The following is a 24424-nucleotide window of genomic DNA, read 5'->3' on the forward strand; positions in this document are numbered from 1 at the left end:
TGGGTGCATATACGTTACATAGGGTAAGTCGGCGCCGCCCCATGTGTACTGTAACCTTGAGAAAGCGCCCATCCCCACTCCTATAGGGCTTCGTGTCTCCCCACCTGAAGCAAGCTCTGCACAGTATGGCTACCCCCGCAGTTTTGGTATCCGCAGCTGCCCAGAACTGGATAGGGTACTTGGGGTGCGCCATGCGGTTTGTGTCTCCCTGCAGTAGGTGGGTTTCCTGAAGGAAAATAATGTCAGGCTGTTGTTGGAGAAGGTAACGCCAGACCTGCTTGCGCTAATTAGGGGAATTCAAGCCCTTGACATTGAGCGTCAAGACCTTCAAGGGCATAGGGATGGGCGCGGCCATAGCGCGCAGCAATCAGGTTCTGCCCACGTTCCTCACTCCCGCCAGTGTGAGGAGGAATGCACAGAAGCAGCCCCTCTCTGCCCTTCCCACCCAGGGGACAGTAACCGCCCCATCTCCGCCCCGCCACACATTGAATCAAGAGGAAGGGGGAGAAGAAAGGGTTGAAGAAAGATAAGTAGGAAAAAAAAGATAGGAAGAGAGAGAAGGGGGAAGAGAGTCAAGAGGCGGCTGAAACAGGGACCGTAACTACCAAGGTCAACAAAGGCCAACAGGGCCACTTTGGACTGCCCAGTCGCCGGGCATCCTCTACCCAAGGGTTTGGACGCACTCAGGAATGTCACTCCCTATGGGACAGTATGGGGGCCACCCACAGAAAGTACAGGAGACAACAACCCCGGTATCCCCGCTGCCCAATCTGGAGTTGGGGGCACCATGCAGCTGCGCAGACCAGGAGAGCATGGCATTGACCATCATAAGACCTTCCAGGGTGGGTCATGCAGGTATCCCTGCGCCTCCAGATGTACTACACGAGTGGCATGAGTAGGAAGTCTTCTTCTGCGTCTGGTAGCGCTGCACACTTACATGTAAGGAAGGCCAAAGGGCTGCAGGGGGTACAGAGCATATACACAGCAAGGGGGCCAGAGCCGTATCCTGTGGCAGCGGTGCATGGCATAAGTCGAGGTGGTGTAAGAAGTATCATCGCAGCCAGCGTGCAAGTAAATTATATCGGTCAGATGAGGTGTAAGCACCACTTATCGCCATCAGGACCGGAGGGTAGGGGCGGCGTCCACAGTGACAAAGGCCGTAAAGATATTGTTTCCCATCGGACTCTGGGTCACGGGGTAGACGGGTGCAACACCGGGCCTTCACGGTCACCCTCCAGAGAGTGGATGTGCGCTATGATGTCTTGCTTGGCCTGTGAGGAAGATCTCTCATCCACCGAAGGGGAGTGGTGCTGACGCTGAACCGTGGTCCAGTCCGGGCGGGGAGGAATCCTCTCCTGGTGCCTCGGTCGAGAAGGGCTACGCAACGCGAGTCCGACATTTTAAGCAGCTGCGCCGCTTCACGGTAGAACCGTATGACCCTGCGTTTGTCCTCCCAGCGGAAGATGAGGGCGAAGGGGTGGCCCCACTGGTAGGAGATGTTGAGGGCCCGCAGCTTCTCTGTGACTGCTCTAAAAGCCCTCCGATGGCGCAGGGTGTTGGGGGTCAGGTCCTGGAAGATTTGGATCTTGTGGCCTCCATAACTGAGGTCTGGCTTGTCCCTCGCCGCTTTCAGGATGGCCTCCTTCTCGGTGAAGTAGTGCACGCGTGTCAGGATGTCCGGGAGGAGACCCGCTCTGCCCGCTGGCCCGAAGACTCGATGGGCACGGTCCAGAGTCGGGGGAGGCATCCTCGTCCCCCCAGACCTCGTGGAGGAGCTGCGCTACTTAAGACAGGATATCTTTCTCCTCCGCTTCAAGTGGAACACCCCGGATGCGGAGGTTGTTCCGGCGGCTCCTGTTTTCAAGATCTTCTTGCTTGACCTGTAGTTCAATGTTCTGTTCCTCCAACGCCGCCACTCTCTGCCACAGCTGTTCTTGGTCCTCCGTGCGCGCATCGACTATTTTCTCGAGCCCGTCAACCCTATCTCCTAACTCAGTGACCTCCTTTTGTAATTCCTTGACGCATGTCTGCACCTCCGAGCGTAAGGAGCCTATCTCCATTTTAAGCTCCGACATGAAGGAGGCCAAAAAGGCCTGAGTCACCGGTGGCGAGTCCTTAGCAGTCTGTGAGGGAGTCTCAGTTGGCGCTGCCGCTCCCGCCTTGCCCCACATGGCCACCACCGAGGTGTCCCTGGACGTCGCCGCCGAGTCTGCTCTGCCCCCTTTGGACCGCGTCATTGCCAGGGCTGTGACTGTAGTCCGTCAGCGCACTCCACGCGGTACGGTCTGGATGTAGCACAATATGTCCAAAGAAGCTGAGGAGAGGGGGGGCTCTGCCCCAGTTCGTGCCTCCCCGGAGCCCCTCGCCTCTCCGGCAATGCTCTCAGATGGCAGCTCCAATGTTGCAAGCGACAGCGATATACAGGCCACCCAACCTATTAGGCCCCACTGGACACCCCCAGGCGGCAACAGCACGAGCAGCAGGGTCAAGAGCTCTCAGGCCCACCCCGGACCGGCGCCGAGGAACATTCCAGGGGCACACAGTCAGAGCAAGGCCACTAGAGAGAGCCCGGGTACTCAGGGTAGCGTCCAAGCTGCTGTGTAGGGGGGGTAGAGGGGCAGGGGGCAGGGAGTCAGGGGGCAGCAGCATGTGCAGGTCGTGGCCCCAAACCACCAGTCAGAACGCTATGCTCAACACCGCTTCGATGACCATCACCCCGTGTCCATATTCCGGGTGAGTCTCACCTCCGCCGCCAAGGGCCCGGATCCTCGCCGCGCCCCCCCTCAGAAAGCTCGCAGCAGCCTGCTTCCTCTCGCAACTCACTGCGCCTCTGACTCCGTAGCTGTCTCTGACTCCCAAGGCCTCAGCACTCCCACACCGGTTCCGCGCACGCTCTCCGTCCAGCCAGGGCCCGGCTGCATGGGGGACAAGGTGCAAAGTTCCAGGGAGCTGCAGCACGTAAGGTCTCAGTCCCCAGACCACCAAGTGGAGCACCGTGATCAGTATTATAGTTGCCCTCTACCACACCGCGGCTGAAAGCATGGCGGGCCCCACCTCCACCACCAAGGGCCCGGGTCAGTGCCGCGCCTCTCCCCCGGGCAGTCCGCAGCAGTCCACCGCCCCTCGCCGCTCATCTCAGCGTCAGCCTACGGGTCTCCCGGCAAGCCCAGCCGCCTCCGCACTCTCACACCAGCTCCTCTGTAGAACAGGGTGCAGCCTGTCCGCCTCGGGTGCCTCCTCTTCAGGAAGGGGCACAAAATGGCGGGTGCAGCCACCCGCCGGGGCTCTGGCGTGCAGAACAGCCCACCTCTCCTCTCTGCCGCCGCCCCGGCCTCAAGGCAGGTCACCAGCGTTTCGGCCAGGGGTCTCCGTCCTCCAGGAGCCCCGCAGGAGCCCTCCGACGGTCCCCGGGGGCCCTAGCGCCGGGCCCGCTCTCCCGACCAGCTCCAAGGCTCAGGGGCTGCAGTGGGCTGAGGCTTCTATAAGCCACGCCGGATCCCGCAGCCTTCGTCCAGGCGCCCGGCACCACCAGACTTCCTCAGCGCTCCCTCCGGCGACGTCGCGCTCCGACGCCCTCCTCCGCCCGTCCGATCTCCAGCCGGGACTCGTTGGCAGCCCACGGCCGGGTCCAAGACGTGAGGGCCCACCGCCGTTCAGACTGGCAAAATGGCGGGCTCGACGGGCTCAACTACTTCCAGGGCCTCCGCCGAGCACCACCAGCTCCCCAGGCAAGGCAAGCCTGCGCTCTCCGCACTCTGCAGATGCCCCCACTTTCCGGGGGTCCCCACCATTCTCGGGGTCACCGCTCAGCCCCCAAACTCCGCTAAAAATTGCTTAAATCGGCAGCAGGGCACCGGAGCTCTCAGGAGACACGTCCTAGCTCATCGCCTCCGAAGGCACCAACCTTTGTTTTTTTAAAGAATGTCTGCATTTAAAAAAAATTCTATTTCCAAACTTTAACATCCCTGTAACGTTTGGGGTTTTCAGTAAATTGCTATGTTTTTTTGCCTAACCATAAAGTCCCTGTAACCTAGGTTTGTGAGTGTGTAAGTGTGTGTGCGTTTGTGTGTGTGTGTTTGTGGTGGGTGTGTCAGTGTATATGTTACTGGCTGTGTGGGTCTGTGAGTGGCTGTGCAGATCTAAGAGTTGTGTGTCAGTGGCTGTATGGGTGTGTACAGGCATATGAGTGGGTGTATGAGTGCCTCTGTTAGTCTGTAAGTGGGTGTGGGAGTGGTTTTCTGGGTCTCTGAGAGGGTGTGTGAGTGGCTGTATAAGTGTGCAACTTGTTTTCTGGGTCTCTGGGTGGGTGTGAGTGTGGCTGAATAGGTGTGTGAGTGGGTGTGTGACTAGCTGTGTGGGTCTGTGAGTGGGTATGTGAATAGTTTTCTGGGTCTCTGAGTGGGTGTGTGAGTGGCTGTAATGGTGTGTGAGTAGGTATGTGAGTGCCTTTGTGGGTCTCTGAGTGGGTGTGTGAGTGGTTCCCTGGGTCTTTGAGTCGGTCTGTGAATGGATGTATATATGTGTGAATGGGTGTTCGAATGGTTGTGTGGGTATGTAGATGTGTGTGTGCATGAGTGGGTCTGTGAATGTGTTTTTTTTGTTTGAGTTCTGGACCCGCAGACCCATCTCAGATACAAACTGGGGGCTGTGCTGAGTGCTGCGGTGGATCCACAGATCCTCAAGTGTCCAAAAAAGCCTTTTTGTACAATTTCTTGCCCATGAGGGGTTCCACACAGACCCCTCCATCAGTCCCATGGGGTCAGGATATCTCTATCCTTACTCCTTTTATCCAATTTATACTTAACCCCCCCCGAACTGTGTCCCGATGACAAAATGGAAGCCACAACTTTTCTTGCAGGTTGAAGTCAGCCAATCAAGGCATTGCTGTTGGCGCATACATCTGCAGTGGAACCGCATCTCTAGATATACATAACTCTTTTTTCTTTAATAACTCCAAAACTACTGAACAGATTCACATAAAATTCAAAAATCTCTCTTTTTGGACCAAGATCGAGCTTTTTGACAAAATGTGGGGTCATTCTGTTCAGCAGTTCAGGCTGTAGTTGTCTAAAATCCCAATGAGAAATTGCATGGTGAAAAAACGTTTGCCACAATAAGTTAGAAAATGTTGTGAAGATTTGTCAAATGGCATCAAAGTTATTAGCAAAACAAAAAATGCTTTTCTTAGGGAAACTAGGTCATAACTATAACTATCTACTGGAGACTACCATTAGGTTATATATGTGTATATTTACACACACACATGCACACACACTCTCTCACTCTCTCACTCTCTCTTTATCCCCCCCCAACGGTGGGATTTCGCAGAGCTCCGTGAGCAGGCGGAGTAAACACAGTAACACATTGTATCACTGACTAGGGGGCCCATTAGGATGGCGGGCGGATTGCCCCCGCCAAGCTGGCAGCAGCCACCGCCGGCCTGGCGGGGGCAATCCGCCCGCCACCCGCACAGAAATGACCCCCCGCCACATTAGGATGGCTGGGGGGTCCACGGCGGACGGAAAGACCGTCCGCCGTTTTTCCGCCTCGGTCGCCTTGCGACCGGGGCGGAAAAGGTCTAATATGGTGGCGGTGTCTATCAGACACCACCAGCCATATTAAGATGGGCTTTGGGGAATGCCTTTCTGTGGCGGCAATGCCGCTACGGAAAGGCATGCGGAGACTCCCTGCGGGGGCCCGTTGCGGGCCCCCTGGGACTCTGGGGGGTTAGGGGGGTGCACATGGGGGGTACCAATGTACCCCCCCTGCATTTCAAAGTGCAACATGGCAGGCACCGCGCGGTGCCTGTCATGTTGTGCTTTGAAACGCACAACATGATTTTTTAGCATTGCGGCGGGCGGTGCTTTGAGCACCGCAGCCGCAATGTTAAAAATGCGGGATGCACCCGCCACTGTGGCGGGTGCATCCTAATTCCAAGGACGGGACCCCCGCCCTTATGGCGGGTTGCCCCGTTGTCCGACAGGATGGCGGGCGGACTTTGTCATCCTAATAGGCCCCATAGTGTGTACTATGGACCTGGTGTACACATTTTGGACCCAGTCAGTGTTGCAAGAACACAGAGATGTTGTGCTGTTTGCCTCTGTCCCTTGTAGGAGTCAAATTCTCAGGTTGGGATTTTTTGGTTTTGCATATGAATTTATTTTACTGAGTGCTGTGTAGTCCTGGGGGTGTAATGGACCAACTGTGGTAGAGTGAGGGCGTAGCAAGCAGAACACGTGAGCAGCATGCCGCCAAGAATGAGAAAAAAGCCACCAAGGCAGCCCATGAGCAGCGCTTCGCTAAACTCCCAGTGATTATGGCATTAGGCGCTGCTAATTGCTCCAATGACTATACAAGAGATCTCCCACAGGGATCAGAGCATGGGGGTGCATGGAGGCTTTGATGTTGGCAAGGGCCAGACCAGGGTGGTGTGGGTGGTGCCAAACCTGAGTGGAAGGAGGGAGGAGCTCCACAGGTCAAAGCAGCAGGGAATTGAAAGCGAAACCTCTGGTAATCAAATTACCCCAGACTGCACATGAGCAACAAGATCCCCCTCTCGATGTTACTTATAATTATTACTACAAGGCGCAGGAGCTCCTGAGTAAGTCAGCAATTTGATGGCTCACTGTGTTTTGCACTTGCTGCACTCAGCTAAACCAAATCAAGTTTTAATTTATTTCTAGGTAAAATCCTTTAAACTCACTTTTTATAGAGGTTTGGCCCAATACAGCCTTATCAGAACCCCAGCCTCGACCTTAGAAAAGAACCAATAGTGTCATTTAGCCTGTTTCTGAGCACCTTGAATGTATGACGTTATAACGCATACAATTACAACGCATGCTTTTACAACGCAATGTTTACTTTGCAAAACAGGGCAATTTGTTTTTGGCCTTTGTAGATCTCTTGGCCGCCTTTGATTGTGTGGTCCATTCTAAACTGTGGTTAATATTAGAACAACTTGGGGTTGAATCTAACATTGTTTATTATCTTAAACATTTTTATAGCAACGTTTCAGCCCGCGTTCGCTTTGGCCTAAATGGAGAACGCACCGACAAAATTCCAATCAGGAGTGGGGTCAGGCAGGGTTGTGTCCTGGCCCCTTTGCATTTTCATTTGTATATAAATGGACTGGAAGAAGTCTTGTGCAAAGATAGCTTGGATCCCCCATTTGTAGGAGGCCGCCCAATACCAGCACTTTTGTACGCTGACTATGCTGTACTTCTGTCACGTACTCAATTGGGCTTACAGCGGGTGGTTGACAGCTTTTCCCGCTTTATGAATGAGCTGGGCCTGAAAGTCAACACATCAAAGACTTTCACTATGTATTGTGGTAGGCAAAGTAAACCTAAGAGGCCTATTTTTATAGCTGGACAGAAGCTCGAATTTGCCAAGCACTTTTCTTACCTTGGGATACTTTTCGCCCAAAACGAGACGTGGACCCAAGCTGTTGCTGTTAAAAAGCATGAGCTTTTTCGATCGACCGCTGCTCTTAAAATCTTCTCAAATAAACTAGGGACTAGACCCCCTGCAGAATTAATTAAAATCTATAAAGCTAAATGCGTAGCTGGTGCTACCTACGGTAGTGGGGTTTGGGGTTTTGCAAACTCCGCGCCTATTCAGATTGCTGAAAATTCTTTTTTTAAATATATTTTGGCACTCCCCAAAAGCTCCTCTAATTTTAATTGTCACTCAGAATTAGGTCTTTCTTACATAACAGACCGGATTAAACTAGAGCCAGTGCTGTTATGGCACAGACTCTGGACACAAGAAGCAACACATTTAAATAGATGTCCTGATAGACATTTTAAAATTGGAGGGTGCTACAAAAATACCATGGGTGAAGTATGTTTTTAATTTCCTAAAAGATATTGGGAGAGAAGAATATTTTCTGAATCCTATGGATATTTCAGCAATCTCACGGAAAGATTTGAAGAAGGAGTGTCTAGCTCTTTTGGATTCTCATAGGACTGCAGCGGAGGTCTTAAAACCTTCTGTTCAGCAGCATCAATTGGTTTTAGCAACTTTTAAGATTTAGCCCTACTTAATATATGTAACTAATAATTATGAGCGCTTTTTACTTTTGCGCTTTAGATTTGATATCTTCCACAGATTGGTTAGCTTTCCTATGAGTAATAATTGGACGCACGATCTACCTCCTTGCCCTTGTGACAAAATCTCACCCCAGAGTACCATTCATGTTTTCCTATTTTGTAAATTGTATGTAATGAGGAAAAATGTTTTATTGCCATTCTTAATAGAATTAGGACTTCGTCAGTGTCGTGCGGCGATGATTAATATTCAAGACCTTGACAACCATTTATGTGTAGCAACAATAACTTTGTATTTAAAAAATGTGATGAATATTAGGAAACGTATGGTCATATAACTGCACTTTATAATTGTAATTGTTTTTCCCCCTTGTGCTTGATATCCATGAATTTAATGAATTCCTGTATTTTTATAAATGTACCTTTTTAATATTGTAATTATGCAATTTCTTATCTGTACTTTTATGATTGCATCTAACAATCGAATAAAGATATTTTGAATTGAATTGAATACTTTGCAAGTACTTTTAAAACGCATGCCATTACAACGCAAAAATATGTAATACCTTAAATGTGCCGTTACAACGCAAAACAACACAACGCATACTTTTAAAACACATTTTTAAAAAATGTATAATAATCCCCTGGAATGGGATGCACGGAAAATAGGGGTTTTGGGTGGAGAAGTGTATTAAAATGTGGTAAAAAAACAACACTAATGAAGAAAAAATACTTGTGTAATAAATTAATACTCGGGTACTAATTGTATTACTCGTGTACTTAAATTAATAATCGTACATTTTAAAAATTGTTAATAAACTTATCATAGCCTCAATCTTTGCATTTTAATTTTATACGACATATATGGAAGTAAGATAAAAAGCAAAGCAAAAAAACGCGAACGACAGAAAGGTAAACAAAGGATCCATGATTTTAAAAACTGACAGAGGCTTAAGTCCTAAAACACCTTCAATGAAATGAACTTGACCCTCAGGTAGGCAAGACGGCGGACAAAAAAAACGATACCAAAAGTAACACAAATAAACATAAACAAAAATGAAATGTTTTACACAGCATATGCATGCCAGAAAAAAATATACACAAAACATATTTTTCTGAAAATGTAGGTGCTACACCACAAAACGTATAAAAGGAGCCGACCACCATTTTAAATTCAGTGGTTACCTGACTGTAAGAGGCACCACATGCATTCTGCTGCCAGACAGTGTCACATCACACAATTTCCAAACCAATACTTAAAGTAAGTAATAAAAATACATTAAAATAGCAATATATCTGTTATATAAATAAGAAATATACTACAAAATATGTAAATTTTTTACAGGATCTTGTCAAAGGTATCTTGAACTTGGTGAAGGTGACTCACCTTTTTTGTGCGTTACATTTTAGAAGTAAGTGAATGAATTAAATTACGTTAATACTATTAAAAATAATTAAAAACTAAAGTATTGTAAAAAGGATATTTTATCAAATACATTTTTTTTAAAATTACTTAAGAAAATTAGTTTTTGTAAATTATTCAAGGATATAACTATTGGTTAGTTGTGATATGTAAAAACATATTATTTTTCTTCCATAAAACACCAAAATGGTTCCTGCCTCCGAAAAAATGTAGAATACTTTTTTGATTATAAAAAATACTCTACCTACTCAAATAGGTGGCAGCGTATGTGTAAACAGTGGATAGTTGTCTGATTATAATTACAATTGAAAATCAAAAGGGTAAATGACTGATGTAAAACGCAGGAGAGTGTTAGTGTGTCAATTACTCTTCGTCATCAAAACTGTGTTATCAAAGTGATAAACAAATGTAATATTTTTGTCTTTAATTCTTAATCATTTTCAAAAACATGGCAATGGCGATTTATTATTAATAAAAAGTTTTGTTTTTCATAAAAGTAAAACCTTAAATTTATGTAATTTTGTACTGCATTTTGTATTCTCCACAGATAGCAAGATATTTAAAACGGAAAAGTAAAATCATCTTGTAGAAACTTGTGTAAGAACACCTAAAAAGAGCAGATTTCATTACTAAAGGTAAGAGATTATTCTCGTCACTAAAGTACAATTTCAAAATTAATTTAAAAAAGACAAAGGGGTGCATGCATCATTTTAGAATCTGGACAGTTGTGGAGTTTTACATTGCTAGTCGAACTCCAAAGGGGTGCTTGCCTTAGTGAAAAAGATGGATGGTGGTGGGATTTTAAATTACAATACCAACTCAAAAGAGGTGCTTGACTCGGTGAAAATGCTTGATAGTGGTGGGGTTTTAAATTACTATTCCAACACCAGAGGGGACATTGCCTCAGGGATATTGCTGGATATTGTTTAAGATTTAAATTACTATTCCAGGTTAAGAGGGGTGCTTGCCTCAGGGAAATTGCTGGTCAGTGGTGTTGTATAAAATTACTATCCATCTACAAAGGGGTGCTTGCCTCAGGGAAAATGCTGGAAACTGGTAGTGTTTTAAATTAATATTCCAACTCCAAAGGGGTGCTTGCCTCAGGGAAAATGCTGGATAGTGTTGGTATTTAAAATTACTTTTCCAACTTCAAAGGGGTGCTTGCCTCAAGGAAAATGCTGGATAGTGGTAGTGTTTTAAATTACTATTCCAACACCAAAGGGCTGCTTGCCTCAGGGAAAATGCTGGATAGTGATGTTGTTTTAAATTACTATTCAAACTCCGGGGGGTGCTTGCCTCAGGGAAAATGCTGGATAGTGTTGCTATTTAAAATTACTATTCCAACTTCAAAGGGGTGCTTGCCTCAGGGAAACGCTGGGTAGTGCTGTTATTTAAAATTACTATTCCAAATCCAAAGGGGTGCTTACCTCAGGGGAAATGCTGGATAGTGGTAGTGTTTTAAATTACTATTCCAACTCCAAAGGGGTGCTTGCCTTAGGGAAAATGCTGGCTAGTGTTGGTATTTAAAATTACTATTCCAACTTCAAAGGGGTGCTTACCTCAGGGAAAATGCTGGATAGTGGTAATGTTTTAAATTACTATTCCTACACCAAAAGGCTGCTTGCCTCAGGGAAAATGCTGGATAGTGATGTTGTTTTAAATTACTATTCCAACACCAAAGGGGTGCTTGCCTCAGGGAAAATGCTGGATAGTGCTGTTATTTAAAATTACTATTCCAAATCCAAAGGGGTGCTTGCCTCAGGGAGCATGCTGGATAGTGTTGTTGTTTTAAATTACTATTCCAACTCCAAAGGGATTCTTGCCTCTTGGAAAATGCTGGATACTGGTAGTCTTTTAAATTACTATTCCAACTCCAAAGAGGCGCTTGCCTCAGGGAAAATGCTGGATAGTGGTAGTGTTTTAAATTACTTTTCCAACACCAAAGGGATGCTTGCCTATTGGAAAATGCTGGATAGTGGTAGTATTTTAAATTACTATTCCAACTCCAAAGAGGTGCTTGCCTCAGGGAAAATGCTGGATACTGTTTGGGTTTAAAATTACTATTACAACATCCAGGGGGTGCTTGACTCAGGGAAAATGTTGGATAGTGTTGTTGTTTTAAATTACTATTCCAACTCCAAAGGGGTACTTGTCTCAGTGAAAATGCTGGATAGTGGTAGTGTTTTGAATGACTATTCCAACTCCAAAGTGGTGCTTGCCTCAGGGAAAATGCTGGATATTGTTTGAGTTTAAAATTACTATTGCAACTCCAAAGAGGTGCTTGACTCAGGGAAAATGCTGAATAGTGTTGTTGTTTTAAATTACTATTCCAACTCCAAAGGGGTGCTTGCCTCAGGGAAAATTCTGGATAGTGCGGTTGTTTTAAATTACTATTCCAACTCCAAAGGGGTGTTTGCCTCAGGGACAATGCTGGATAGTGTAGTTGTTTTAAATCAATATTCTAACTCCAAAAGGGTACTTACCTCAGGGAAAATGTTGGATAGTGGTAGTATTTTAAATAACTATCCCAACTCCAAAGAGGTACTTGCCTCAGTGAAAATGCTGGATAGTGTTGGTATTTAAAATTACTATTCCAACTTCAAAGGGGTGCTTGCCTCAGGGAAAATACTGGATAGTGGTAGTATTTCAAATTACTATCCCAACTCCAAAGAGGTACTTGCCTCAGTGAAAATGCTGGATAGTGTTGTTGTTTTAAATTACTATTCCAACTGCAAAGGAGTGCTTGCCTCAGGGAAAATGCTGGATAGTGATGTTGTTTTAAATTACTATTCCAACTGCAAAGGAGTGCTTGCCTCAGGGAAAATGCTGGATAGTGATGTTGTTTTAAATTACTATTCCAACACCAAAGGGGTGCTTGCCTCAGGGAAAATGCTGGATAGTGCTGTTATTTAAAATTACTATTCCAAATCCAAAGGGGTGCTTGCCTCAGGGAACATGCTGGATAGTATTGTTGTTTTAAATTACTATACTATTCCAACTCCAAAGGGATTCTTGCCTCTTGGAAAATGCTGGATACTGGTAGTGTTTTAAATTACTATTCCAACTCCAAAGAGGCGCTTGCCTCAGGGAAAATGCTGGATAGTGGTAGTGTTTTAAATTACTTTTCCAACACCAAACGGATGCTTGCCTATTGGAAAATGCTGGATAGTGGTAGTATTTTAAATTACTATTCCAACTCCAAAGAGGTGCTTGCCTCAGGGAAAATGCTGGATACTGTTTGGGTTTAAAATTACTATTACAACATCCAGGGGGTGCTTGACTCAGGGAAAATGTTGGATAGTGTTGTTGTTTTAAATTACTATTCCAACTCCAAAGGGGTACTTGTCTCAGTGAAAATGCTGGATAGTGGTAGTGTTTTGAATGACTATTCCAACTCCAAAGTGGTGCTTGCCTCAGGGAAAATGCTGGATATTGTTTGAGTTTAAAATTACTATTGCAACTCCAAAGAGGTGCTTGACTCAGGGAAAATGCTGGATAGTGTTGTTGTTTTAAATTACTATTCCAACTCCAAAGGGGTGCTTGCCTCAGGGAAAATTCTGGATAGTGCCGTTGTTTTAAATTACTATTCCAACTCCAAAGGGGTGTTTGCCTCAGGGACAATGCTGGATAGTGTAGTTGTTTTAAATCAATATTCTAACTCCAAAAGGGTACTTACCTCAGGGAAAATGTTGGATAGTGGTAGTATTTTAAATAACTATCCCAACTCCAAAGAGGTACTTGCCTCAGTGAAAATGCTGGATAGTGTTGGTATTTAAAATTACTATTCCAACTTCAAAGGGGTGCTTGCCTCAGGGAAAATACTGGATAGTGGTAGTATTTCAAATTACTATCCCAACTCCAAAGAGGTACTTGCCTCAGTGAAAATGCTGGATAGTGTTGTTGTTTTAAATTACTATTCCAACTGCAAAGGAGTGCTTGCCTCAGGGAAAATGCTGGATAGTGTTGCTGTTTTAAATTACTATTCCAACACCAAAGGGGTGCTTGCCTCAGGGAAAATGCTGGATAGTGCTGTTATTTAAAATTACTATTCCAAATCCAAAGGGGTGCTTGCCTCAGGGAACATGCTGGATAGTGTTGTTGTTTTTAATTACTATTCCAACTCCAAAGGGATTCTTGCCTTTTGGAAAATGCTGGATACTGTTAGTGTTTTAAATTACTATTCCAACTCCAAAGAGGCGCTTGCCTCAGGGAAAATGCTGGATAGTGGTAGTGTTTTAAATTACTTTTCCAACACCAAAGGGATGCTTGCCTATTGGAAAATGCTGGATAGTGGTAGTATTTTAAATTACTATTCCAACTCCAAAGGGATTCCTGCCTCTTGGAAAATGCTGGATAGTGGTTGTGTTTTAAATTACTATTCCAACTCCAAAGAGGTGCTTGCCTCAGGGAAAATGCTGGATAGTGTGGTTGTTTTAAATTACTATTCCAACTCCAAATGGGTGCTTGCCTCAGGGAAAATGCTGGATAAGGGGTAGTGTTTAAATTACTATTTCAACTCCAAAGGGGTAGTTGCCCTAGTGATAATGCTGGATAGGGTTGTTGTTTTAACCCGTTCCATGCTCGTGACGGAACCGCTCCGTCACGAGACTCGGGTGGGCTGTGCTGGTGACGGAGCGGTTCCGTCACAGCCTGCTCACCGCACCCGCGCGGCACTGATTTAGCGCCTGCGCGTGCGTTTCATTGAGCGGGCGGGGCTGTGACAGAACCGCTCTGTCACAAGCACAGCCCACCCGAGGTTTGTGAGGGAGCGGTTCCGTCACGAGTATGGGAGCGCCGCACGGCCCCCCTCCTCAATAGCGCTGCGGCGGAATAGCCGCCGCAGCTAAGGAGTTAAATTACTATTCCAACTCCAAAAGCATGCTTGCCTCATGGAAAATGCTGGAGACTGTTGTTGTTTTAGATTACTATTCCATCTCCAAAGGGGTATTTGCCTTAGGGAAAATGCTGGATAGGCTGTTATTTAGAATTACTATTCCAAATCCAAAGGGGTGCTTGCCTTAGGGAAAACTGGATAGTGATGTTGTTTTAAATTACTATTCCAACACCAAAGGGGTGCTTGCCTCAGGGAAAATGCTGGATAGTGCTGTTATTTAAAATTACTATTCCAAATCCAAAGGGGTGCTTTCCTCAGGGAACAAGCTGGATAGTGTTGTTGTTTTAAATTACTATTCCAAATCCAAAGGGGTGCTTGCCTCAGGGAACATGCTGGATAGTGTTGTTGTTTTAAATTACTATTCCAACTCCAAAGGGGTACTTGCCTCAGGGAAAATGCTGGATAGTGGTAGTGTTTTGAATGACCATTCCAACTCCAAAGAGGTGCTTGCCTCAGGGAAAATGCTGGATATTGTTTGAGTTTAAAATTACTATTGCAACTCCAAAGGAGTGCTTGCCTCAGGGAAAATGCTGGATAGTGTTGTTGTTTTAAATTACTATTCCAACTCCAAAGGGGTGCTTGCCTCAGGGACAATGCTGGATAGTGTAGTTGTTTTAAATTAATATTCTAACTCCAAAAGGGTACTTGCCTCAGGGAAAATGCTGGATAGTGGTAGTATTTTAAATTACTATCCCAACTCCAAAGAGGTACTTGCCTCAGTGAAAATGCTGGATAGTGTTGGTATTTACAATTACTATTCCAACTTCAAAGGGGTGCTTGCCTCAGGGAAAATACTGGATAGTGGTAGTATTTTAAATTACTATCCCAACTCCAAAGAGGTACGTGCCTCAGTGAAAATGCTGGATACTGTTGTTGTTTTAAATTACTATTCCAACTCCAAAGGACTGCTTGCCTCAGGGAAAATGCTGGATAGTGTTGCTGTTTTAAATTACTATTCCAACACCAAAGGGGTGCTTGCCTCAGGGAAAATGCTGGATAGTGTTGTTGTTTTAAATTACTATTCCAACACCCAAGGGGTGCTTGACTCAGAGAAAATGCTGGATAGTGTTGTTGTTTTAAATTGCTATTCCGAATCCAAAGTGGTACTTGCCTCAGTGAAAATGCTGGATAGTGTTATTGATAGTGTTGTTGTTTTAAATTACTATTCCAACTCCAAAGGGATGCTTGCCTCTTGGAAAATGCTGGATAGTGGTTGCGTTTGAAGTTACTATTCCAACTCCAAAGGGAAGGGGTGCTTGACACAGGGGAAATGCTAGATAGTCTTGTTGTTTTCAATTACTATTCCAACACCCAAGGGGTGCCTGACTCAGAGAAAATGCTGGATAGTGTTGTTGTTTTAAATTACTATTCCAACTCCAAAGGGATACTTGCCTCTTGGAAAATGCTGGATAGTGGTAGTGTTTTAAATTACTATTCCAACTCCAAAGGGGTGCTTGCCTCAGGGAAAATGCTGGATAGTGTTCTTGTTTAAAATTAGTATTGCAACTCCAAAGGGGTGCTTGCCTCAGGAACAATGCTGGATAGTGCTAGTATTTAAAATTACTTTTCCAACTCCAAAGGGGTGCTTGCCTCAGGGAAAATGCTGGATAGTGTTGGTATTTAAAATTACTCTAACAACTCCAAAGGGGTGCTTGCCTCAGGGAAAATGCTGGATAGTGTGGTTGTTTTAAATTACTATTCCAACTCCAATGGGGTGCTTGCCTCAGGGAAAATGCAAGATAGTGTAGTTGTTTTAAATTACTATTCCAACTCCAAAGGAGTACTTGCCTCAGGGAAAATGCTGAATAGTGCTATTATTTAAAATTACTATTCCAACTCCAAACGGGTGCTTGCCTCAGGGAAAATGCGGGATAGTGTGGTTGTTTTAAATTACTATTCCAACTCCAAATGAGTACTTGCCTCAGGGAAAATGCTGGATAGTGCTATTATTTAAAATTACTATTCCAACTCCAAGGGGTGCTTGTCTCAGGGAAAATGCTGGATAGTGTTGGTATTTAAAATTACTCTTCCAACTCCAAAGGGGTGCCTGCCTCAGGGAAAATGCTGGGTAGTGGTAGTGTTTTAAATTACTATTCCAACTACAAAGAGGTGCTTGCCTCAGCGAAAATGCTGGATATTGTTTGGGTTTAGAATTATTATTCCAACTCCAAAGGGGTGCTTGCCTCAGGGAAAATGCTGGATAGTGTGGTTGTTTTAAATTACTATTCCAACTCCAATGGGGTGCTTGCCTCAGGGAAAATGCAGGATAGTGTAGTTGTTTTAAATTAATATTCTAACTCCAAAAGGGTACTTGCCACAGGGAAAATGCTGGATAGTGGTAGTATTTTAAATTACTATCCCAACTCCAAAGAGGTACTTGCCTCAGTGAAAATGCTGGATAGTGTTGGTATTTAAAATTACTATTCCAACTTCAAAGGGGTGCTTGCCTCAGGGAAAATACTGGATAGTGGTAGTATTTTAAATTACTATCCCAACTCCAAAGAGGTACGTGCCTCCGTGAAAATGCTGGATAGTGTTGTTTTAAATTACTATTCCAACTCCAAAGGAGTGCTTGCCTCAGGGAAAATGCTGGATAGTGTTGCTGTTTTAAATTACTATTCCAACACCAAAGGGGTGCTTGCCTCAGGGAAAATGCTGGATAGTGTTGTTGTTTTAAATTACTATTCCAACACCCAAGGGGTGCTTGACTCAGAGAAAATGCTGGATAATGTTGTTGCTTTAAATTACTATTCTGAATCCAAAGGGGTGCTTGACTCAGGGGAAATGCTGGATAGTCTTGTTGTTTTCAATTACTATTCCAACACCCAAGGGGTGCTTGACTCAGAGAAAATGCTGGATAGTGTTGTTGTTTCAAATTACTATTCAAATACCCAAGGGGTGCCTGACTCAGAGAAAATGCTGGATAGTGTTGTTGTTTTAAATTACTATTCCAACTCCAAAGGGATGCTTGCCTCTTGGAAAATGCTGGATAGTGGTAGTGTTTTAAATTACAATTCCAACTCCAAAGGGGTGCTTGCCTTAGGGAAAATGCTGGATAGTGTTCTTGTTTTAAATTAGTATTGCAACTCCAAAGGGGTGCTTGCCTCAGGAACAATGCTGGATAGTGCTAGTATTTAAAATTACTATTCCAACTCCAAAGGGGTGCTTGCCTCAGGGAAAATGCTGGATAGTGTTGGTATTTAAAATTACTCTAACTAAGGGCGAGGCCAAGATGGCGGCTCGGTAGGACGTGTCTCCAGAGGGCTCCCCGTTCCCGATCCCCCGACCGGGATTTTAGCGGACCTTCCCATACCGAGCCCCCGCCACCGAAAGCAGCCAGCAGGCGGGTTAATAGCTGGGCATCCAGGGCCCCCAACGAGACCGGGAGGCGGTGGCCGCAGCGGTCCAAGGGCGCGAAAACCGCGAACCCGGCTCCAACGCAGAAAGGAGCATTCGAGCCTCTCCCGGCGCCCCAGGGGACGTCGCTGCTCCACCGGAGGTTCTATCGGCGGACACAGCGCTCAGGAGGCAGTGCATGCCCAAAGTGAGCAGTGGGCCCAGAGGGAACGGCCAACGACACAGGGTCAGGATCACGCGAGGCCCCGGCTTGGGCCTAGACGCCGGAGGTGTCAAGGTAACGGGCTGAACGGCCAAGGCCCTAACAGGACCAGGAGCGTGGGAGCCCACACGGGGCCCTACAAAGTTGGCGCATCTACAAAGGGGCCCTACAAAGTTGGCGCATCTGAGGCGAAGACACAGAGTGCCCCCGGGGCCGGCGGCATGCCCGAAGTGAGCAGTGGGCCCAGAGGGAACGGCCGACGACACAGGGTGCCCCAGGGGCCGGCGGCCCGGATCACGCGAGGCCCCGGCTTGGGCCTAGCCACCGGAGGTGTCGTGGTGGCGGGCTGGACGGCCAAGGCCCTGACGGGACCAAGAGCGTGGGAGCCTACACGGGCCCTACAAAGTCGGCGCATCTACAAAGGGGCCCTACAAAGGCGGCGCATCTGCGGCGGAGGCTCCCCAGGGCCCAGCGGCACAAGAGACACTACGGGGCCCAAGGTGGTGTTGCCTCAGTTCGAGGGAGGGGCCCCGACGCCAGGCTGCATAAGGCCGCCATCGAAAGCAGTGGACCCATAAATAAGGAGGTGAGAGGGAGTCTTCTTTGAGACGATTGGGAGAGGACTGGGGGTACTCATTGTGCCTGGCGGGAATCCGAGGCCGCGAAAGGAGACGGCCCCAACAATACATGCTCCCCATTGACCGCCAGGTCCACGTGCGATGGTAAAAAGGAGGACAAGGGTCGCAGACACCGCAGTGCACCGGAGAGAGATCGGGGAGCAGTGCCCGGGATCCCGAGGGATGCCCACGATTGTTTAACGCGCCTGGGGGCCAGCCTCGAGTCGACACACTCATAGCTCCTGGGACTACCGGCCGCCGGCCCGCACTGAATCACATCGCCATCCGGCCGCACGACACCCCTTCCCCCCATACGCACCTATCGCGGACGGGCTGAGGTCCCTTCAAGGAAAGCGACTGGACTGGGCATCCAGACCGGCAGAGGGGAGAAGGATGGCATCTTCCAGCCGCAAGGGGAACCGCACCATATCTGAGATGTTGTCCAAAGGGCCTCCCAAAGTTGATAAAAGCCCGGACAAACCGGCTCAAGCGCCCCCTCCTAAAGGTAAAGACCATGCAGAAGGGGAGGCCCCGGCGACCAAAGCGTTCATGGAGGCCCTCTTCACCTCTCTTAAGGAGGACATCCAAACCTTCAGGCAAGAAATGGCAGGGGAATACAAAGAACTCCGACGGGATGTCGACGACCTCGGGGAGAGGGTGGCCGCGAATGAGCTTACAGGACAGGCCAGAGATGAGGAGATAGAGCTCTTGCGGCAGGAAATCATTCGGCTCAACGAGCAACAAACGGACCTTCAATCTCATACAGAAGACCTGGAAAACCGCTCGAGGCGAAACAACATCAGGGTCAGAAATGTGCCATCCAAGGCAGAAGGGGACGACATGGCAGGATACCTACAAACCCTGTTCAGGGCAGTGCTCGACGCTGCTGACGAGTTTGAGATCCGTATTGATAGAGCCCACCGGGTGGGCCCGGCTTGTCGGACTCAGGGTCCCCCGCCGGACATCTTGGCTTTCCTGCCGGACTACCCTCTTAAAGAACGCATACTAAAAGCGGCACGCCTCAAGCGACCTCTTCACTTCCAAGGTCATGCAGTGGACCTGTTCCAAGACCTATCTGCTATCACCCTACAAAAGCGGAGGTCGTTCAGGGTGGCCACTGCCTTTCTTCGCAAAGAGGGGGTCCCCTACTCTTGGGGGCATCCGTTTCGACTGATCTTCAGATGGAACGGGGCCCTGGACCAGCTGCGATCCTTACGTGACACCTGCGCCGTGCTGGGCATTCACCACGAGGAGGATCGACCGGAGGACGACGGCGAGGGGCGGTCCGACAGGGCCTCCTCCAGATCCCCACGGGCAACTAGCGATGGCTGGCAAAAAGTGAGACCGGGCTGGCCCTCTAAGAAGAACCTCAAGCCAAATCCAGAGACAATGGCGCAAGAACAGGCTGCCGCGATTCAGGAGGTCTCCAAAGACACCGGCGCCGACTCCTGAGACTGCAGCGATGGTCACACTCAGCTAAGTTGTGGCGACACGGTCGGGGGCGGGACGGGGAGTCTTGGGCCGCCACTGCCACACACCCACACGTATACTCGTTCTCCACAGGCCTGGACAGACATTTTATAGGCCTGGGACAATGTTCAACAGTTGGGGTTTCGGATTTGGTCCAGGGGGGGTAAGGGAGGGGAGGGGGGAGGCGGGATGGGGGGAATGTTTTGGGGTTCTGTCCGGGTGTGCTCCGCTAGCGCAGACACAGAGACCAGGTGGGGGGGTGTCCGTCCACGGGATCGTTGGCAGTGCACAGATGATTACCCACACTCTCATGGCTGAGGAGGATCTCCAGATTCTCACCCTCAATGTTAAAGGGCTAAACAACCCCATCAAGAGGAGAGCGGTGCTCTCATATTTAGAACACTCAGGGGCGGCGGTGTGCCTCCTACAGGAGACACATCTACTAGCTAAAGATTGGCATCGCATGAGGTCCAGAGCGTTTCCAACTCAGATCTACTCCTCCACTATGGAGAAAAAGGCTGGAGTGGCCCTACTATTTGCGAAACACTTCAAGGGCAGGGTGGGGGACAAGGTAGCGGAGGTCAAGGGCAGGCTGCTAGCTCACACGATTCACATAGGGAGCCTATCACTCACAGTGGGGACCATCTATGCGCCTAACACGAAACAGGAGGCGTTTCTCACTGGGGCACTCTCAGACGTTCTAAGCACTGGCACACGGCACATATTGATTGGTGGGGACATCAATTTGGTCATGGATAACGACAGGGACAGGTCAGGTCGGAGGTTTGGCGACTCAGGGGCGCTATCCGCGGAAAGAAGGCGCTGGCTCACCGACCGGGGGTTCCTCGACACCTGGAGGGAGGCTCACCAGACGGCACCGGGGTACACCTTCTACTCTCATGTACACCACACATATGCTAGACTTGACCACTTCATCAGCTCTGCGGACTTGGCCCCCATGACGCATGACATAGAGGTCGCCCCGGCCGCCCTATCGGACCACGACGCAGTGGTGCTGCGCCTGCAGCTGCCACGTCAAAGGGCGCACAGGGGCAATTGGCGCCTCTGCGAAACCTTACTCTCCCGCAAGGGAGTCACCGAGCAAATTAGCCAAAGCATAAAGGATTACTTAACCCAGAATGACACGGGGGAGGTGGCACAAACAGCGGTCTGGGGAGCGCTCAGAGCGGTTATTAGGGGGGAGTTGATCGCAATCTCGGCAGTGGAAAACAAGGAACGGAAGGAACGCCGACAAGAGTTATCGGCACAGGTGCTTGAGTTGGAACAGGCGCATAGTCGCACTGGGGCCCCTAGAATATGGCGAAAGCTAAAAGCGGCCAGGGCTCAGCTGGCGAGCCTGGATCTTGACCGGGCGGAATACGCCGCACTACGCCTCAAACATATGTATTATGTAGGGGGAGACAGGACGGGTCGTTTACTCGCCAATAAGCTCAAGGCGAAAACCGTCCGGGCCAAAATCCCACTCATATGCGAGGAAGGGGGCCGAGAGCTCCGAGAGGATGACCTGATAGCCGAGGCATTTAAGTCATTCTATGCTACACTCTACGTGGCTGAGACAGGACGGGTCGTTTACTCGCCAATAAGCTCAAGGCGAAAACCGTCCGGGCCAAAATCCCACTCATATGCGAGGAAGGGGGCCGAGAGCTCCGAGAGGATGACCTGATAGCCGAGGCATTTAAGTCATTCTATGCTACACTCTACGCGGCTGACCCCACCACGGCTGCGGACGAGGGAGCTGCATACCTGGAGGGGGCTAACGTGACAGCCCTCAACGAGGCGAATGCCCTAGCATTAGACGCTCCTATCCGCTTAGACGAGGTGATCTCTGCTATCGCACGCCTCAAACCGCTAAAGGCGCCCGGCCCGGATGGATTCTCGGCGGGCTTTTATAAGTATTCCTGCCCCCTCCTAGCCTCGGTACTGACAAGGCTGTTCAACTCCTTCCGAGGGCCGGGATCGATCCCTCCAGAGATGCTGGAGGCAGCCGTTATTGTTTTACCCAAACCAGGTAAGGACAAGACCACTTGCGCGGCTTACCGGCTGATTTCCCTCCTAAACATAGACCTGAAACTTTTCACTGGGATCCTAGCAGCAAGACTGGGCCCGTGTCTTCCCGGCATAATAGAGCCGGATCAGGCAGGCTTCGTCCCCACCCGCCAAAGCTTGGATAATACCAAACGCCTGTTGCATCTGATTGATAAGGCGTGTTTTAACGCCTCGGACGCCGCCCTTCTTTCGGTCGACGCTGAAAAAGCGTTCGACCGGGTTGATTGGAACCACCTTGACCGTACGCTGGAGATATTTGGGTTGGGCGAGAGGTTCAGGGCTTGGGTAGCGAGTTGCTACACCGCTCCTCGAGCAACGGTTAAAGTAAACGGTACTAGCTCCAAAGCCTTTGCCATAGGCCGCGGCACGAGGCAGGGCTGCCCGCTCTCACCCCTACTGTTCGCCCTCTATATAGAGCCTTTCGCAAGAACGCGTGAGGGACAATCGGGCCATCAAGGGTATTACTTTTGGGGGCGAGGAACATAAGATCAGCTTATACGCAGACGACGTCTTGGTAGCTGTCGACGACCCCAAGATCTTGATACCGGCGTTCCTGGAAGAGATGGAACGATTTAGTGCGGTGTTGGGCTTTAAAATGAATATTAGCAAATCTGTCATTCTCCCCTTGGGGTGCAACACCCACCAGGCTAACAGGTGCTTGCTCACCTCGAATGGGCTAGCCACGCGGACTGCACTCTCGTACTTAGGGATCGAACTCACGCCCAATACGGCCCAAACGGTGGAGCTAAACTATGCTAAATTGCTTGCAAACATCCAAGAGGATATCCGGCGTTGGAAACAACAACCGCTCTCGTGGCTGGGTCGGGTGGCGGCGGTCAAGATGTCCCTGCTGCCAAAGGTATTATATCTGTTTCAAACCATACCAATCACCCCGCCGGTAGGCATGCTCAAGAAACTGCAGGACACCATACAGCAATATGTATGGGCAAGCAAACGCCCTAGGATGCGGCGAGATCTGCTCACGCGCGTTCCTACGGAGGGACGGTTGGGGGTCCCCGACCTGCGGAGTTACTTTCAGGCTACACAGATGCGTTACTTACTGGAGTGGTCCAGGCCAATGTCAGAGAAGCGCTGGCTATTCCAAGACAGGGCCATGGCTGGAATGCCGCTTTGGAAGATCCCATTTCTGGCTCGAGCGGACAGACCGGCATACATTAAAAAATCACCCATCACCAAAACACTTCTACAGGTCTGGGATACGGTAGCGGTGATGAAAGACCTCACGTCCTTCCCATCTCCGATGACGCCATTGTTTGGAAACCCGGCATTTCCTCCTGGAATGGCCCTTGGCTCCTTCCCGCAATGGAAACTGACCGAATGCAGTTCCGCAGGTCACCTATTCGACACACAAGGCTTTATGTGACTAGGGGACATACAACATGGGTACTCAATCAATAAACCACAAAAATACCAATATTTCCAGCTGAGGCACTGGCTCACGGGTAAGGACACCATGCCACACGTGGGCCGCGCCCTCAAACCTTACGAGAAATGGCTTCTTGCCAAAACCTCGGATAAAAAGGCGATCACGGAACTGTACAAGATATTAACGCCTCCCCAACCATCAACTAAATCCGCGGGACAGCAGTGATGGGAGAGGGAACTGGGTCGGGAACTCTCACACAAGGAATGGCAGGACGTATATTACCGGGCGCATCATACTGCCCGTAATGTAGCCAGCCGGGAGGCAGCAGTTAAGGTGGCCTATTACTGGCACTTGATGCCGGAGCGCCTACATAGGAGCAACCCTCGCCGAGACCCCTTGTGTTGGAGGGGCTGTGGGCACATAGGGACCATGCTCCACCTGCTCTGGGACTGCCCGATGGTGCTAGAATACTGGGTGGATGTCCTCCGGGATGTGGATGAATGCTTAGAAACGGAGATCCCCCGCTTCCCTGCGTATGCGATCTTAGGACTGCCCAACAAGCTCACTTTCCCACTCAAATCTATTCGAGGTCGCCAGATGGGATTGGCAATAGGAGCGGCTTCACAACATATTCTTTCTCTTTGGGGTTCCCATAGTAAACCTACTCATACGGGGTGGCTTCATCGACTGTGGTATACGTTTGGGTATGGAGAGGATACAAGCGTCCTTGACACAGACCTCCGACATCTTTAAAGAAACATGGGCACCCTTGATCTCCCTATTGTCCCAAGAATTCCGAGAGCTCACCTGCCCAAAATATCTTAAAGTCCTTAGACTTGTAGAGGAATTCCATAAGTCATCAGGAGAGGAGAAGTGACGATTCAGTGGAGGACACACTGGTACACCACACACACACACATAGATACACACACCGGACAGAAAGGGGAGGGCGGGTGGGG

Source organism: Lissotriton helveticus, chromosome 9 (genome assembly GCF_964261635.1).
Source record: "Lissotriton helveticus chromosome 9, aLisHel1.1, whole genome shotgun sequence".
NCBI lineage: Eukaryota > Metazoa > Chordata > Amphibia > Caudata > Salamandridae > Lissotriton > Lissotriton helveticus.